Source organism: Dermochelys coriacea, chromosome 5 (genome assembly GCF_009764565.3).
Source record: "Dermochelys coriacea isolate rDerCor1 chromosome 5, rDerCor1.pri.v4, whole genome shotgun sequence".
Taxonomy (NCBI): domain Eukaryota; kingdom Metazoa; phylum Chordata; order Testudines; family Dermochelyidae; genus Dermochelys; species Dermochelys coriacea.
In genome coordinates this window covers 63,478,547-63,496,391 of record NC_050072.1, presented here as the reverse complement: position 1 = coordinate 63,496,391, position 17,845 = coordinate 63,478,547, and the positions used below count along the sequence as shown (strand labels likewise).

The 17,845-nt window shown below is 43.4% G+C and overlaps 1 long non-coding RNA gene across 1 annotated transcript in view; it reads right to left on the bottom strand.

The window, feature by feature from the left end:
* LOC122460437 overlaps positions 1-10,190 on the bottom strand; it is a 35,142-nt gene extending 24,952 nt beyond the window's left edge. Inside the window, exons 1-2 of the long non-coding RNA XR_006281741.1 lie at positions 9,510-10,190; positions 9,016-9,100 (exon numbers count right to left, since the gene is read on the bottom strand). This is a non-coding gene — a long non-coding RNA (uncharacterized LOC122460437). The remainder of the gene's footprint in view (positions 1-9,015; positions 9,101-9,509) is intronic.
* Between the last annotated feature and the right edge of the window lie 7,655 nt (positions 10,191-17,845).

Sequence of the window (17,845 nt, the reverse complement as noted above, 5' to 3'; positions counted from 1 at the left end):
ATGATTGTTCTTTTACATTAAAGCTTTAAATCACTAAGTTTCACCTGGTTGTTTTGCTTTCAAACCCACTCCAACACTAAAACTTAAAGCAAAACTTGGGTCTGTGATGAACAGGCATTGAAAGCAAAGAAAATTTTCTGCAAATCCCTTGTGAAGTGAAATGGCCATATTTCCTACAGAGCTGGCTATAAAACATTGTTCACAGCCAGGTTAACTCATGCTGAAATGCATTAAATGCCATCACATTATCAGGTAATAAGAGCCCATTAACCAAGCACTCATTATTAATTCATTTTGTATTTCTTGTAGTAATACTGATCATCATGCATGTAGTTAGTACAATCTTGCCAGCTGTTGGCAAATATAATATTCCATTATTTTTCACATTTTTATGTTGAGGAACCCAGTTTTCTCCATAACCTTTTGAATTCATGAACCCCCATTTTCTGAATATTTTTGCTAATGGTTCCTCTTTGTCCCCAAACTCCCTATTACCTTCCATCCTTGAACATCCCATTCAAACTGAGTATCTTGCCATATGGCAAACATCTCATGCGGACAAATTCTAAATCTATGTAAACTACACAGAAGAGAGTGTTGATAACTCTTGATTTTCAACCCATACACTCCAAATGAAGAAAAAATGGGGAAATTTTTCAATGACAGTTTGAAAATTCAAAAAACTTTGATGAGCTCTCATAACTAACAGCCTGGTTCTTCCACACTGACTCAGAATGATTTCAATGGAATTGCTCATGGAATAAGGCACTGCTCCCTTTGGGCAAGGGTGGTAGAATATAATCTGTTTGAGAACTAACCTATGTATCTATTTACCTATCTCAAGAGTTTGTACTACCACTTATCACTGCAGTATGTAAGCACCTCTTATGTAAAAAGATCAGCAATAGTGAAGTCCTTAGTGGACTTCTCTATCACAAAGCTCTAAGACTCAGAGTAGGATTTGGGGCAGGAGCTTTGTGGGAGTGGTTGATATTACAAATGTAATTCTTATGGTTTAAAAAAAAGTTTCATCAAAGAGGAAGGTTTTGCAATGTTTTCTAAAGATTGTCACTCCTTGGACACCAAGGCAGGGAAGTGGCATTCCCACCATTATCTTTCCCAGGTGTTCTAATAGGCTGGTATGATCCAGGTACCACATGATGGCAACAGAGAGGGGGGTGCATAGTCCATACCCAAGGACTTGCCTGGAATGCCAAGATAGGCATGTTCCTGAGATCACCATCTTCACAGTATTTCACCGAAGGGGGCCACGTGCAGTCTCTACCAAAAGCTAAGAACTCGCTGATTGTCATGGTTATTGTGTGAAGTATGCATGGAAAGTATTTTAAGAGTTATGTAACCCATAGAATATTGTGTTCCAAAGCTGCTGCAGGTGAAATTGGTCACCTGCCGGGGGGAGGAGGGATGATTCTCAGAGTTAACTCAGTTGAACATGAGAAAAAAAATATTGGAAATCCTGCCTAAAGGCCCCTCCCCCAACCTTGCGGGAGGGACCACTGGACCCAGGAATCAGCTGAAGACTAGGGACAACTAATGAACAACAGGGTCAGGAGTGAAGGTCACAGGTTCAAAACTAGGGATCCAGAGGGGGACACAGAGCAGAGAACCCCAGAGAGCACCCACTGCTCCTCAAAACTGTCTAGGGAGCCAGCAGACACCACCCAGAAGAACTCTGCCCGGATGCGTGAGACCAGGGAGAAGCAGAAATAGGCCCCAAGTCACAGAGCACCTCCTCGTCTAACATCCTCCTTCTGGTGTTGAAGATGGCCACTTTGGCCAGGAGGTGGCGTCGTGACTTGGTGGTGCCACGGACAGGGTGTGCAAATATAAATAGGTGTGGGGAAAAATGCAGCCAGAACCTCAGCAGGAGGTTCAGGAGGAGCTGAATGGTTCTACAAGCTGGTACATTTGAGATAAGCGTGCGCCAGGTTCTCCCCCACACCGCAAAAGGGGCAGGCATCGGAGATGAGGGTGAACTGTGCCAGGTACACACCCGTGCTCACGGCTCCACAAACGAGCTGCCAACAGATATCCCTGGCAGGCCATGGGACCAGGGTAGAATAGAGTCTGGCCCATCAGGAAACATGAGAACAACTGACAACCCAGCCAACATTTACAGTCTAGACAAGGTGCAAGCTTGGGTCTTCTCAAAGCACAACAGTGCCCAAGAAGATGACCTTGAATATGGGGAAAACCTGCAGGGACTACCTGACGTTAACAAAATGCCATGGTTATGAAAAGAGACAGAAAGGGCTGGAATTGGAATAGGAAAAAGAAGGGAACAAAAGGGTTTCACTGACAGAGGCAACACTCTGCCAACCTTTCTCATTAAAAAGTGGATCCCAGCTCTCTGGATAGGCTAAGCACTGTACAGCCTGACCATTGGCTGAGAAATACCTTATTAGCCAGAAAAGGAATTTGTTAATAAGAATAGTATCTAAATTGCATTTTAATCCTTATCTTGGTCTTAAGCATTGTCAAACTTCCCTGCGATTTGACTATAGACACGACAAAGTGCCATATGCTAAGGGGACTGTTTAACTGAGGTAAAGCTAGTGAACTGGGGGACAGTGCTTCCATGGAAGCAGCAAATCTGTGTGCATTGTGAGTGTCCAGTCAACAGACTGGACACTTGAGTGTAACAAAGTGGGTGTACAAGTAGATTAGAGGGACCTGTGCCCTGAGGCCAGCCTGGAACTTTGGGGTCTAACTGCTCCATAGATTTAGCCCCAGGTTCTCTCTGCTCCACTCTCTGGGAGCCTAAGGTCTCGGACATGCATATCGCCAGCCTGCAGAGGAAAAGAGCACAGCTTGCAGAACCCAGAGTGGGGCACTTGTGTTGTCAGCAGCTGGCAGTTTGGGGCAAGTTTCCCTCAGTAGGCACAGACCACACTCCCTTGTGCTATAAGCAGGTGGTAGCAATTCACCCTATGCCCCTGGGGTAGCCCCAAATGTGTCACACTGGGCAAGTTTAAATCCAGCAAGTGCTCCACAGGACCATGAGCAAAGTTCACTGATTCAGCACATCCCTAGCCACTCTCCCTACACACCTTGCTGAATAGTACCTGTAACTCTGTTGGTCTTTATGCTCCCCACACCTCACCACAGCAGCGGGGAGGTTGCTGACAACTTGCGCAATGGCAGCCCACCCAGCCGACTTTATACCACAGGGGGCTCTCTGCCTTCTGCTGGCGCAGATCCTGAATGAATTTGGCTCATGGTGACCCTATGGCAACTCTCTCACAATACACCGAGTGCACATAGGGCTTTTTCCAATGGCATGCCTCGCATTCTTTGAAATCTCTTGTCACTGAAGAAAGAGTGGGCTACATTTTCTGCAGTAGTGACTTATCATGACCAGACCCTTTACTTGTCATCAAACAAGCAGATGTACAGAGCAGTGATGCTACTTAGTTCAATGTACCCGACACATCAGACTCCAATGTGTCATAGCAGTAGTATGAGTAGGCTGATCGTGCCACCTTTGAATTTGATGGCAAAATATGCATTGAATTCAGTATGAACAAGAGTGGGACTGAGATCTCTCTTTTGTAGGAGCGATGTGGAGTAGGGACACACAGTTAACATACTGGCTTTTCTAAAAAATCTAGGGTTCATCATGCTGCACAGGAAATACTTTAGGTAATAGTTCAGGTAATAGTTCAGAATATATTATAATGCTGGGTATTTTTCCCCCACTGTGTTTGGGGAAAACTGATCTTATTTTTAATCTACCTAAAAGACTAGCTGTAGGACTTTTGCTCCGAAATAACCTCCCCTGAGTCAGTGGGGTGGCTACACAACACATTTGAGAGTGAGATGAATGTTTAATGGTAGAAACTTGTCAATGCCACAGTTGTCATGCCAATCCAAACCTCGCTGATAAGGCGTGAAATGAAGCTCCAGCCTCTTGATTACACTCTGCATGTTGCCTTCATGCAAGGCCAGCTACTTTGCTCTTTTATCTCCACTGCTGTTTTGATTTGCATAACTTTGATTTCATAGCAGAATCTGACTTGCAGTGAAGACCTAAAGGAGACATTTTCTCATATTTTTGTAGCTACAACAATTTATATGATTTTTTTCATTACAAGATTGCAGTTCTATTCTGTTATAGCCTATTTTGACTTTAGTGCTGACCACCCTCAGACAAAGCGTGGGGACACTCAGAATCCCACCTCAGAGGCTATGTCTACACTATGAGCTAAGTGTTAGTCTGTATCCCAAAAACAAACAATCAAACAAACAAGGAGTCCTGTGGCACCTTAAAGGCTAAACAGATTTATTTGGGCATAAGCTTTTCATGGATAAAAAACCCACTTCTTCAGATGCATGGAGTGAAAATTACAGATGCAGGCATTCTATACTGACACATGATGAGAAGGGAGTTACCTCACAAGTGGAGAACCAGTGTTAACAGCGCCAATTCAATCAGGGTGGATGTAGTCCACTCCCAATAACTGATGAGGAGGTTTCAATTCCAGGAGAAGCAAAGCTGCTTTTGAAGTGAGCCAGCCACTCCCAGTCCCTATTCAAGCCCAAATTAATCGTGTTCAATTTGCAAATGAATTTTAGTTCTGCAGTTTCTCTTTGAAGTCTGTTTCTGAAGTTTTTTTGTTCAAGTATAGCTACTTTTAAATCTGTTATAGAATGTCCAGGGAGATTGAAGTGTTCTCCTACTGGCTTTTGTATGTTACCGTTCCTGATGTCTGATTTGTGTCCATTTATTCTTTTATAAAGGGACTGTCCAGTTTGGCCAATGTACATGGCAGAGGGGTATTGCTGGCACATGATGGCATATATCACATTAGTAGATGTGCAGGTGAATGAGCCCCTGATGGTGTCGCTGATGTGGTTGGGTCCTCTGATGGCGTCGCTAGAGTAGATATCGGGACACATTAGGCAACAAGGTTTGCTACAGTGATTGCTTCCTGGGTTAGCGTTTCTGTGGTGTGGTGTATAGTTTCTGGTGAGTATTTGCTTCAGGTTGGGGGGCTGTCTGTAAGCGAGGACTGGCCTGCCTCCCAAGATCTGTGAGAGCGAGGGATTGTTTTCCAGGATAGGTTGTACATCATTGATGATGTGCTGGAGAGGTTTTAGCTGGGGGCTGTACATGATGGTCAGTGGTGTTCTGTAATTTTCCTTGTTGGGCCTTTCCTGTAGTAGGTGACTTCTGGGTACCTGTCTCACTCTGTCAATCTGTTTCCTCACTTGCCCGGATGGGTAGTGTAGTTTTAAGAATGCTTGATAAAATTCTTGTAGGTGAAAAAACTTCAGAAACAGACTTCGAAGAGAAACTGCAGAACTAAAATTCAGGTAAAGTGCTAGGAAAAGTAGCAGAAGAGAGAATGAAGGACAGAGAGGGGACAGGGAGGGTGTTTATTCAAATTATGTAATATCTTTGGGGCTGGGAACATCTTTTTGTTCTGTGTATGTACAGCATCTAGCACAATGGGACCCTGGTTCATGACCAGCACTCTCACAAGACAGACAGACAGACCGATAAGCATGAGGCTTTAGCATGGGGAGAGTGGAGGTGTCAGGAAGAGGTTAGAACAGTGTCCAGAGTTCAAGTTAGGATGTTGAAGAGTCCAATGATGTCACAACGCTGTGAGGGGAGTGAAGATCTCAGTTACTGCCACCATTGCTATGGTGAGATCACAACCATGGGGAAATGGGGCTTTTAAAGGGAAATAATTCTCCTTCCCTTTTGTAATTTCTTCCTTCCAAACATAATCACTTCAGAATTTCAGGGTGGGAAGCTTATCCACCTATCTTTTAATAGCAACACTCTGCATCTGAATAATGTGCTGAGTGCAATCCCAATCACTCTAAAGGAGTGGAGGTTTCATAGGAGCCAGCCACACTGCATTTTCAAGTTAAAAAAAGAAAAAGAAAAGAAAAAAAAGGGGGGGGGAAGAGACTCACTACATTTAAAAGTCAGTTTTGTGCCACCTCTGCTCTCTCAGCAATTTACATTGCACACGATCTAAATTCCATTAGTCTGAATGAGGACTTTTACTGAAAGAAAAATTGATGCTGTAGCAGCAGTGAAAGTATAACAAAACGGAGGATATTTTACAGCAATCACTAAGCTGCAATATTTCTCCTACTGAAGGCATAACTGCTGCAGTCAAGGAGAGGACAGCCATGCGTGTCTGTGTGTGCAGAGGGCCAGTCAGTTTCTAGATTAGGATAATTGTGCGCCAAAGTACTGACAGTATCAATAGAGAAGAAGAGACTAAGTAGACTGGGTATTATATGAAGTATGAGCAACATTCATTCCTGGCATGGCTCTACTGACATCAGTGGGATTACACCAGGAATGATTCTGGCCCTTGGTCCTCTCTAAGCTATTTCCACTCTTTTTTAATTATTCAACTAATGCTGTGGAAATAGCTAATAAGGGCCCTACTGTCAATCAAACCCTAACCCAGCCCCTTGACCCCTAAGCCCCACCCCATAACCCTGCCCCTCTTCACCAGAAGACCCGCCCCATGGGGTATTACTTCCGGGGTCAAGGCTGCCACATGACCGGAAGCAAGGTGTGTCATGTGACCCCCTAACAACTCCTCCCACTTCCCTCTACCAATCAGGAGGGGTTTCACCCCTCTAGGATTGCCCCCAAGAGGAGATTTGACCAATCAGGGCAAGTTCCGGGGTGGGGTGTCCACTCCGGAAGTGGGTCGTGTGATCCCTCTAACAACTCCTCGCCCCACCCTCTACCAATCAGAATGGGTTTTGTCCCACTAGGACTGGCCCCAAGAGGAGATTTGACCAATCAGGGCGAGTTCCGGGGGTGGGGTGACCCGCCCGGAAATGATTCGTGTGACCCCCTAACAACTCCTCCCACCAACCTCTACCAATCAGGCCACCCCGAGAGCAGATTTGACTAAAATAGGGCAGGTTCTGGGATGGGGTGAACCACCCAGAAGAGGGGCGTGTGACCCCTCTGCCAATCAGAGCACAGCACCATCATCCCATAAGTCCCAGCGTTGGGCAGAAGAGGCCATCTTTTACCAAGAGCGCGTGTTTTAGAAATCGTGAAAACATGGCCACCTTCACCACTCCCATGAGAACTTCGGACTTTGTTTTAGCCCCGAGCACCTTTGGACTTGTGTGGAGAAAGCGCTACATCAGTGAGAGTTCCGAGGAGGACCCTTTGCCCCAACGGTGGTGGATACAGCGGAAACCGACCCCAAAATCCAGATGCTTGTGCGGCACCCCGATGAGCGTGATGGCCTCTTGTTGTCCACCCCCCTGGAGGTGGAAGGGGATCATGGCTTGGGGGAGTTATGGGCAGACAAGGTAAATGGAAAGTTCCCTTGCTAAATCATGCACATATAGACACCAATACATGTACATGTGCCCCAGAAAGTGAGAAACTTTTGTTGTCTCCATTCATTTAATCTTCAGCTCTATTTAACCCTCAGCTGCTGCAAAGAGACTCAGTCAATGTCCCACATTTTACAGACTCAGGAGAAGATCCCTGTTCCATATGACACCTTACATAGTTGCTAAAACCTACCCCATTTTCACAGGTGGCCCACTCAACTGGCACATGTGGCAATCTGCCTTTTTGGATTAATGTCAATATCTGCCAGTATCCCAGTAGAAGATCAGTGAGGCTGCAAATAACTGCTAACTAGGCAGTTAGGCCTGAATTGCTCCTAAACAAACTCAACCCATTGGGAGAAGACAAGGCTCATCAGACTGAATAGTCCCTACCCTACTGAAAGACAGAAGGAGGAAGGAGACCCCAATACCAGGTAAGCAACCCCAAGCAACAACAGCAGGATAATTGAAACCCATGGGTTATAACTTGGGGTAGAGATGCCCCCAGCCACATGTTTCATTGACTGAGGTGGGAATCACCCATACTTAAGTGAGACTTTTTTTAAACCATAATAATAAAATAATAATACAGCCAGCCCCTATCCCTTGCCTGTTGCTACAGACCAGTAAACAGTGTCTCACCAGGCCTCATCTTCAGTGACTTGTACAGTCCCATTGAGGAGATGGCAGCTGAAGGGAAGGACACACCAAGAAAAGGAGTATTTCTACACATCCTGCCTATGGAGCAGGATTATTTCTGCACCACTGGTATCCAGACAACATGGTTTTAGAATTTGCTTTCATTCAGGGGTCTATTAAGGTATAGGCCCGTGTTTAGATCCTAGCTCCTGGAGTTATAGGATTACATCAGAATCTCAGCTTTCATTCTCCATAAAAAATGAAGACCTGAAGAAGAGCTGTGGATCTTAAAAGCTTGTCTCTCTCACAACAGAAGTTGGTCTAATATACGATATTACCTGACTCACCCACTCATTTTAAAAAAAAGTAAGGTATCAGCTCTCCTGGTAGCTAAGGAAAGCTTGAAAATGTAACCCAAGAATAAGTAACACAGTAATGTCTTCCTGAGTCTGCAGAGAGCCTGAGTCAACAGTTCTGAAAGGTGTAAAATGTCCCATTCTTCTCCATTAACACCAAGACCCATTGCTTTGGGAGCCTTACCAACCACCCTACCTCACCCAAGGACTCGTGGTTGGAAGACAAGATAGCAGAGAGCCCAGCTTCTCACCCAAGCAGATACACCCGAGCCACTGAAGTACTTGGGCACTCCCTTACTACCTCTCCTACTTCCCCCAGGAGGTAAGGAGTACCCTTGCTGACACTTCTGCAGGAGCATCATGCTGCTGCTTCTGCCTTTTTTGAAGGGTAGGGAAGACCCCCTGCCAGTGCCACCCTAAGATGGGGGGAGGTCCTAGTGCAAGGGTGGGGCCACAGAGCACTTCAGTGTGATGTTTCTAAGGTCCCAGACTGGCTTAAATTAGCCCTGGTCATGCCCCAGAAGGGTCACACCTTCAGTAAAAAGAGAAGGGAATTCCTTTCCTGGCAGCCTCAGGGAAGTAGGATGTGTTGGTAAGTAATGATGATAAACAATCCATATCACTACTGTACTGCTTTAAAAATAGCATCAGTCATTAAAACCACCTTGTCAGAGGAAGAGCTGCTAGATATGTCCCTGTTTCTCCTTTGTCTGCTGATGAAGCATCCCCAGTCTCTTCTATCATTGTGCCTGAACATCAAAACAGACGGGGAGAAAAGTTAATAAGAGCAAGACATAAAAGGAAATAAATCCCAGAAAGGGAGGAAAAGAATAAATGAAGAGGGTTCTACTGCTAGGTGGTAATTACACCTTAAAGTCCTTACAGCAAAGAGATAATGCTGCTTCGTGACTTCTGCAAATCTCTTGCTTTTCTAGGCAGTGCATTGCCACCTAGCAGCAGTTTGGGTAAGCAGCATGGTTATGACTTTAAAAACCCAAAATCTCTTGAAGTACAGAGTGGATTGCTGTAGTAATATGCAAGGGTAGGAAACCAGCTAGCAGCTGTCACAACACTATGGACTTTATGCAAATACAATACAAGGCCCTGAAGCATTTGAGAAGCATCTCATTTGGACAAGATGTAATGGAGTTCACTCACCACTAGAGTGCCTCCTTGTGGGTAGGCATGGTATAGCAGCTCTCTCCCCATCTGGCATCCTCTGCCAACCATCACTCTGGTGGTCTCTCTTCCCATAACTCCCATGCAGCTCATGATTTAAGTCCAGCCTTTCTAGGTTACCAGAAAAAGTGCAACAAACAAAGTCCAAGACCTTTTATCAGATCTTTTGCCCCTAGTCTGGACCTCATAGTCCTCACACGCTTTTCTCAGCCATCTTTGTCCCTGCCCCCCTTAGACTTCATACCACCTTCCCTAGTGACTGGAAGGGGAAACTCACACCTTCCCACTATGCCAGGTTCCAGCCCAGGGATAACCAGCAGCCAAGGTCTGCTCCTTCAGACTATTTGTTATGGGTTCCCTCAGCTTCTTGCTACCATGATCTCTTCTCAGGTCTTTTCCCCAGTAACCTCTCTAGGCTCACCCTTCTCTCGGGGCCAGGATTTTCAGGGCACTCCCTTGGAATCCCCAACAAAGTCCCAAACTAAAATATAAGTTTAAACACCCTGCTACCCTTTTCAGGCTTTTTCCACACTCTGATCCCAGAGAGCTACAGCAGAGTTCCTGTTTCTTTTCCTACAACCCCCAGGTTCCCATCTTCATGCTGACTCCCAGCTCTTCCTCAGCTGGAATTCACCAACAAATAGGACTGGCCCACCCAATTGGTATGGCCAGGTAACTTAATTGAATTCTCTCTAGCTCTAATTACCCTTTTCAATGCTAGTGTGGGGGTATATACCACATCACACAGAGTAACATTCAGTTTACAATGGTTTTGGCTTAGCAAAGGAGACCCACACAGAAATAAATTAGGGGCCATGTCTTGAAAACCTTTATTCACATGGGTATTCCTTAATTGTGTGAGCAGTCTGGCTGGAGTCAGGATTTGTAGGATGCTGACCATTTGGCTGGTGAGATCTGCCTTTGTGCCACAGCACAGGTCTGCTCCTCAGTCACAACTTGTTTTCATCTGGGCACCCAAAAGCTGAGACTCACAAAACTAGTGAGCCCTTCTGAATAGCTGACAACCTGAGATAGGTTTCAGAGTAGCAGCCCTGTTAGTCTGTATTCACAAAAAGAAAAGGAGTACTTGTGGCACCTTAGAGACTTTTTTTTTCTTTGTTGGGCCTGTCCTGTAGTGGGTGACTTCTGGATGCGCTTCTGGCTCTGTCAATCTGTTTCTTCACTTTGCGTGTATATAAATCTCCCCACTGTATTTTCCACCGAATGCATCCGATGAAGTGAGCTGTAGCTCACGAAAGCTTATGCTCAAATAAATTTGTTAGTCTGTAAGGTGCCACAAGTACTCCTACCCTGAGATAAGGGGAGATTCAGTACCATTACGCAGGGTGCTTGTTTTAAACAAGAGCTCAGTTAGGAAGCAGAGCCACAGCTGTTCTCAATCTTGTGAGGAGAACAATGAACTCTAGGGGGTTAAAACAAATCTTTGCTTTTTAGGCATTTCATTTAAGGAAATCTGAGATCTTTTTGCTGCACCCAGCAACCAAGGGTCGTATACATGGGTGTTCAATGCATCCAGCTGCAGGGGTCAGGGCCAGAAAGTGGGCTAGCTATTCTGAGAGATGAATGTGAGGCACTAGATAATGAGGAAATTGATTTGTCATCAGGGATGGATCTAATGGGCAGCATACGGGCCTGCTGCTCATGGAAACGAAGGTTTGGTAGCACTTCTGGAGCTTTGGCTCTTTGATCTGAGTAACAGAGCCAGCTGAGGAGCAGCTGCTAGCAACAGACCTGGCTACTGCTACTCCTTCCCCACTCCCCTTCCTCCCACTAAGTCTTTGCCAAACCTTTTCCCACCAGCTTATCAACCCATCACTCAACTGCTCCAGGGTCTGATCTGGCTCCCATCAGTCCCTGCATAAGGGAGGATGAATTCCCAAGTCTTTTTAGTCTGAAACAGCTGTGGATAACATGGAGGAAGAAGCTGGAACACACTTACGCTGGTTGTCCAGATAAACGAAGATGGAGGTTTGGTATAAAATCCACAAAATGAAATCCCGACAATGTCAATACCAAAAAAACTCAATACCAGAACAACTTGGGAATCAGAGTTAAAATTAGGGCTTCTAATTTTAGGTTTTAACTGATAAAATACTCCAATACAAAAATAATTAAATTGATATTTATTCAATAAACACTGAAAAAACTGGAAATGATTGTTTGTATCTAGGGCTCATCTACATGGAGCAGTAATTTCTAAAGCACACTAATGTGTTGTGTGTTAATTGGTCCATGTAGTCCCTCCTGGTGTGCACTAAAGGTTCCCTAGAGCACTTTAGCGTAGTACTGTTTGAAACCATACTACATTAAAGCACACTAGGGAACTATACAAAAAAATTACTCATTACAGTGTATATACCTTACTCATGCCAGAGCGTACAAAGAGAAAACCCTGAAAATCCCTGATTTTTGGCCATCTGCATGTGCACCTCATCTCAGAAATTGCTAAAAATAAACCCCAAAAACAAACATAATTAATGATCCCTGTCAAACAGAAGTCCTAATTTTATAACATATGAGACTTTGCAGAGAGGCCCAGAGATTAGTAGCAGAGATTTCATACCAGACTGAGACCATGGGAAGAGTTTAGAATGAAAGAAATATCATTGTTTCAAAATTATAAATAAGAAATGGTTTAAACATGAATAAGCCCTTTTTTTAAAAGGTGGCATATAAAAATCTTTGAGAATAATTTTACTAATAGAAAAGAATAGCACTGTGGGACAAATCCTGAGTGTAGTACTCAGGAATATAGCATACTATCAATACTAAGCTGCAGGCCTTAGCAGTGTGGCCAAGTGGTCTAAGCATTGGATATGGTCTCAGGAGAGATGGGTTCTAGCTCTAGCTCTAGCTCTGTCCCTGGCCTGCTGGGTGACTTTACCTCTCTGTACCTCTTTCCCGATTTGTAAAAGAGAAAAAAGTGATACCTCCCTAGCAGGATGCGTGGAGATCGATGGATGAGAGCTAGGTATTTTTATTATTATTGATAATAATAAAATAAATGAGTTTAAAATTAAAGGAGCATGCTACATGCCTCAGTTTTTATCCAGGGTGAGCTCTACAAAGGAACTTAGGAATTGCAATACTGAACATCATGGCGCCTAACCTTTAGGTACCTAGAAAATCATAGGTTTCAGAGTAGCAGCCATGTTAGTCTGTATTCGCAAAAAGAAAAGGAGTACTTGTGGCACCTTAGAGACTAACAAATGTATTTGACCATAAGCTTTCGTGAGCCACATCCGATGAAGTGAGCTGTAGTTCACAAAAGCTTATGCTCAAATAAATTTGTTAGTCTCTGAGGTGCCACAAGTACTCCTTTTCTTTTTAGAAAATCATAGGAACTACGCTGCAATCCACAAAGCTGAGTTAGGAGCCCAGGCTCCCTATACAATTCAGATAGATGCCTTAGAATACCAGCCACAAACGCCAGCATGCTAGACAGGGAGCCACCTAAACTAGCTAATGGGAGATTCCGATGACAAGAGTGTGTCCTAAAACCTGCTCCACCCTCAGAGATAGATGCCTATATCCAGGCTGCAGGGAGGCACCTAGTGCTGTTGAATGATCCACAAATGGGAACTAGTCACCTGCAGTGAGGCGGCTTAGTGCCTAAGGCATTTTTTGTGAGAATGAGTTAGGCACCCATCTCACACAAAATGGCCAGAGGAGGAAATTGTGTCCACCACAATTAAATCTGGTGGTTAGAGCTCTCACCTGCACTACAGAAGACTGCGTTTCAATTCCCCTTCTCTGCCACAGCAGGAGAACAGAGTTGAAGGGGAGATCTCCTCCTGCTCAGCAGTGTGCTCTAACCACTGGGCTAGAGGATATTCTGCTCTGGGGAGTCTCTCAATCTCTCCTGTTGAAGCTGTTCTACTGTGGCTAAATAATGAACAACTGATTGGAGCAGGGAGACTGATCCTAGGCTATCCCAGCTCCGTGCCCGAACCATTGGGCTACAAAAAGAACAGGAGTACTTGTGGCACCTTAGAGATTAAAAAAATTATTTGAGCATAAGCTTTCATGGGCTAAAACCCACTTCATCAGATGCATGCAGTGGAAAATACAGTAGGAAGATAGATAGATAGGTAGATAGATAGATAGATATATACATACACACACACACACACACACATACACACAGAGAACATGAAACAATGGGTGTTACCATACACACTATAATGAGAGTGATCAGTTATGGTGAGCTATTACCAGCAGGAGAGAAAAAAAAAAACCTGCTTCTCTGAAACCTGTCATTGGGCGAAAGTCATTCACTTACTAATCTTCTCTCTCTGGCCCAGTGACTATTTAAGTATTTATCCACAGTGAAACAGTCTTTGGGCCAGAGGCAGTGCTAGCCCATTGGGGCCCCAAACAAGAATATCTTGGGGGCCCTCCCCACACAACACACAATAGGGGGCTGCTTTGAGCTGCTTGGGGCCCTAAGCAATTGTTTAGTCTGCTTATGCCTAACGCCGGTTCTGGGGCCAGAGAAGAGAGAGTGAAAGTGAGAATGACCTGAGTGATAAGTACTTGGTAGACAGATAGAAAACAATATTCAGCTGTACATCCAAACATGAAAATACAGAAGCCCTGTTCGCAGCCTTTACCCACTCCAATTGTATGAATTTCCATTCAATAAAAAACCACATTCTAGATATTCACATGGAGTGAAGTTCATCCCTGTGCAGAGAGCCAACACAAGGCATATCTACCACCTAAGTCCTATTTTGAGGGCTTAACTTTTTGTTTCCTTGTGTTTCCACTTTAGTAAAAAGAGACCCTCAGACAAAAGTCCTTGAATAAGAGGCCTGGTGTGAGGTCTGAGGTCTTCTGTGCCAGCTACCTACATAGAGCTGGGACTGCACACAGAGAAAACACACATCTGACAACATCCACTATATGTCATTTCTGTTGTTACTTGTTATTTCTTGTCTTAGACTGTAAACTCTTTGGGGCAGGAACCGTCTCTTTTTCATATGCTTTTACAGTGCCGTGCCTAGCCCAACTGGACCGGGCCTTTAAGTAGTACCACAATGAAATAATAAACTGGAACATAAAATGTGGATAGACCTTGCACTGGCCCTCTGTACGGGGCAAATGTTACCACTAATTCTTGTAGAATGATTGGTATATCCGTCTATAAGCTGCCTTAAGCATATCATTTACCCTTATTATTTCTATATTGCTGGTGCTGGAATAATTAAAATACTGTATTACTGGTTATTGAATTTTATTATATCTCTTTAGCTAAAAACAAAAAGCTCTTCCTGCAAAAGTGGTCAGTAGACCAGAACTAGGCTCCAGTGTGAGTACGTTCAGTAGAGTATAAGAGATCTGTAATGTTCTGTAAGAATTTGATAGTTCATAGCTACCAGCGCCAGCCTGAGAGCAATTGCTGTCCCAAGTGAGACTAGATTACATTGTCACACATGCAGCTAGGACGAGAGAGGATTTTACTTCAATTCAAACTATGCCAATAACAGCAGAATCCTCATGGTGCACTGGTAGCAGACCTACTAGTAACATGACTGATGTGTTAGCTTAGGAAGCCAAAAAATGGGAATTCTGCCTCTGGGTGCTGAAGTACTTACTCATTTTAAAAATGGCAATAGTTTTTTTTACATTTTAAACTAAACTAAAGCAAGTACTTTTTTTCCAGTGAGACAAATGAAAGTATACCACATACGCACTTCTGAGTGCCCCGTGAGACCCTTGGCCATCCCTGATAGCAATGGTGAATTCACTAAGAAAAATTTAACATGCGCTTCAAACCTGCACTTCCATGCAAAAGACTTGATGTTTATTTTGGGGCAGTGTGAGGGTGAGTAGAGATCAGGGATGGCAAAGTTCACAGGCACAATAAGTGCAGTAAGATGCTTTCATTCTCTGTGAGGAATGTACAAATTATTATGCTCCTATTTCCTTCCCACCCCTAAACCAATCCTTGGAGCTGAAACAGGTCTGTCCCAAATGAAAGGAAAAACACATGGGGAAGTGTGAAGCTCTTTCAAAAGAGGAGGAAATCACCACTCCCAAGAAACATAACTCTGCGTGGGTTTGTTTCTTGGTTTTTTTTAAAACTCCACAAACATAAGAAAGGGGGAAGTAGAAAATGGTTGATTTTTTTTAATTATTTTTTAAAAGCATAGACTGATGGAAAATGCACCTGCTTGAAACCATGGAGCATTTGGACAAGCCCCTGAACCTCTCTATAGGCCCGTCAAACGAAACCCCACAGTTTCAGATGGGAGGTGAATCGTGCAATGATGTAACATGCAGTTACAGTGGTTCTTCTTCTTATCTGTTCACCTTCCGAGGTCCTTTACTCTGACAGGGGAGAGGAAGAAAGGGATCCCCTTGGTGGGAAGGACAATGAGTAGTGAAGCATAGTGATGCTCTTTAAGGCATGATGAAAGATTTAGATTAAAAAGATTAAAAAGAAAGATATCTCAATGAGGTTTAGGCATTTCCCACTGCTGTCGTAGCACATTGTATAGTTAATTGATTCAAGAGCAACAGGTTATTTTGTGATACCTGTTTTCCTTATTCTCTTACCCCAGAAGGAAAAAAAGGCTGAGCTGTATAAGGATGTAATGTCTCACATATATTATAAAAAGCTAATTTCTCATAATACTTGAGTCTTTAAATATAACCCTTAGCTCTTTACAAACATTAATTAATTAATGCTTAATTAATTAAGCTTTCCAACATTTCTGTGTGATATTATTGTACACATTCTACAGGTATATAATTCAGACAAGGGGAACAAGTGACTTGTCTACAGCTAATCAAAATAAATGGCAGCTCCAGGTAAAGAACCCAGGAGGCCTGATTCTCAGTCCTTAGCTCTGAATGATACACAATATCCTCTCACAAAAGAGTCCATCGATTCAAATACAGAATGTCTATCATTTGTATTAAAGGAGAGTCTCCATTATCATTGAGCAATAGGGCTCACTGTGCACTTTGTTATATTGGAGGAATCTTGCATTATGCTCCTGCAGTGACAGGTGTCTCACAGAGGGAGAAAAATTGAACCAATAGCCACCCTGACGCCAGTAAATAGTGTGACTTTCTCACAGTAAATAGGCTTTGACTAAAGTGGGGAATGCAGTGAATCACAGAAAAGAACCTTATATGAATCAAGAGCAATGAACTTGAACCACAGAAAAGTGTGAATGTAACTCTGAGGTACAAACATAGTTTCTTTCCTCAAAGAGCACTATAAAATTCAGTCTATAAAACCTGACCCTTCTAGTTAATTAGTACTCTGTGCAGTAGATTATGTGATATGTGATAGTTTGATTTTTGTGTTATGAACTATGGCCTAATAAGTCCAACCAATTAATTTGCACAGGATTTCATGATTCCTTTTCTTATGCTTTCACAGTAAATCACTGATTGGATTCTTTTTGGGTTTTGTTTTTTTTAATACAGAGCCATGATTGCTTTTTGTCACATTTCCAAATCCTCAGTCCTGTGTCTTAGAACATCAGGCAGTGGAACATTTCCAAAACTGCTAATGTACATAATGGCCTGATCAGACCCCAACTATTGCCTTCCAGAGGAAATGATTCATTTATTAAGGTTGTAATTACAGGCAATGAAACAGCTGGTTATGGGCTCTTTCCCCAGGCCTCAACTATTTTCTAACATCTGTTCATGTGAGCAAGAGCAGGCCACTGACTCATTACAGAAAGACTATTAGCTTCCACATATATAATATTGCAACCACAGCTTCATTATAAGATCTGCTTTCACTCTGCCCCCCCCTTAACACTCCAATACAAAAATTCACATATTCAAGGTTGGGATTAATTTTTAGTCATACACGATGAAATTCATCTGTGTACAAAGGGCCAGCACAAGGCCTGGGGCCAGATTTTTAAAGGCATTTATTTAGGTGCCTAGTGGGGTTTTTAAAAAGTGCGTATACAGGTTCACTGCCTAACTCTCATTGGAATCAATGCATGTTAGGCACCTATCCTTCTTAGGCCCTTTTGACAAACCCACTAGGCACCCAAATACTTTGGAAATCTGGCCCAAAGCACCACTTACATCTCACTTAAGCTCCCAAGGAAAAGGAGCAAGTCGTTCTTTTAGATGATGACAATTAAAAATGATTTCTGGTTGAACTTGGTGAAAAGTATCTATCTTTTCCTTTCCCTATGGATGGAAAATGGAATCAAATCATACTTCATCATTCACCATGGCAATCACTTCCATAATTATCTGGCCCCAAGATCCCCCCTAAAAAAAGTGAAAATCTTAATTACAATTTTTTAAAA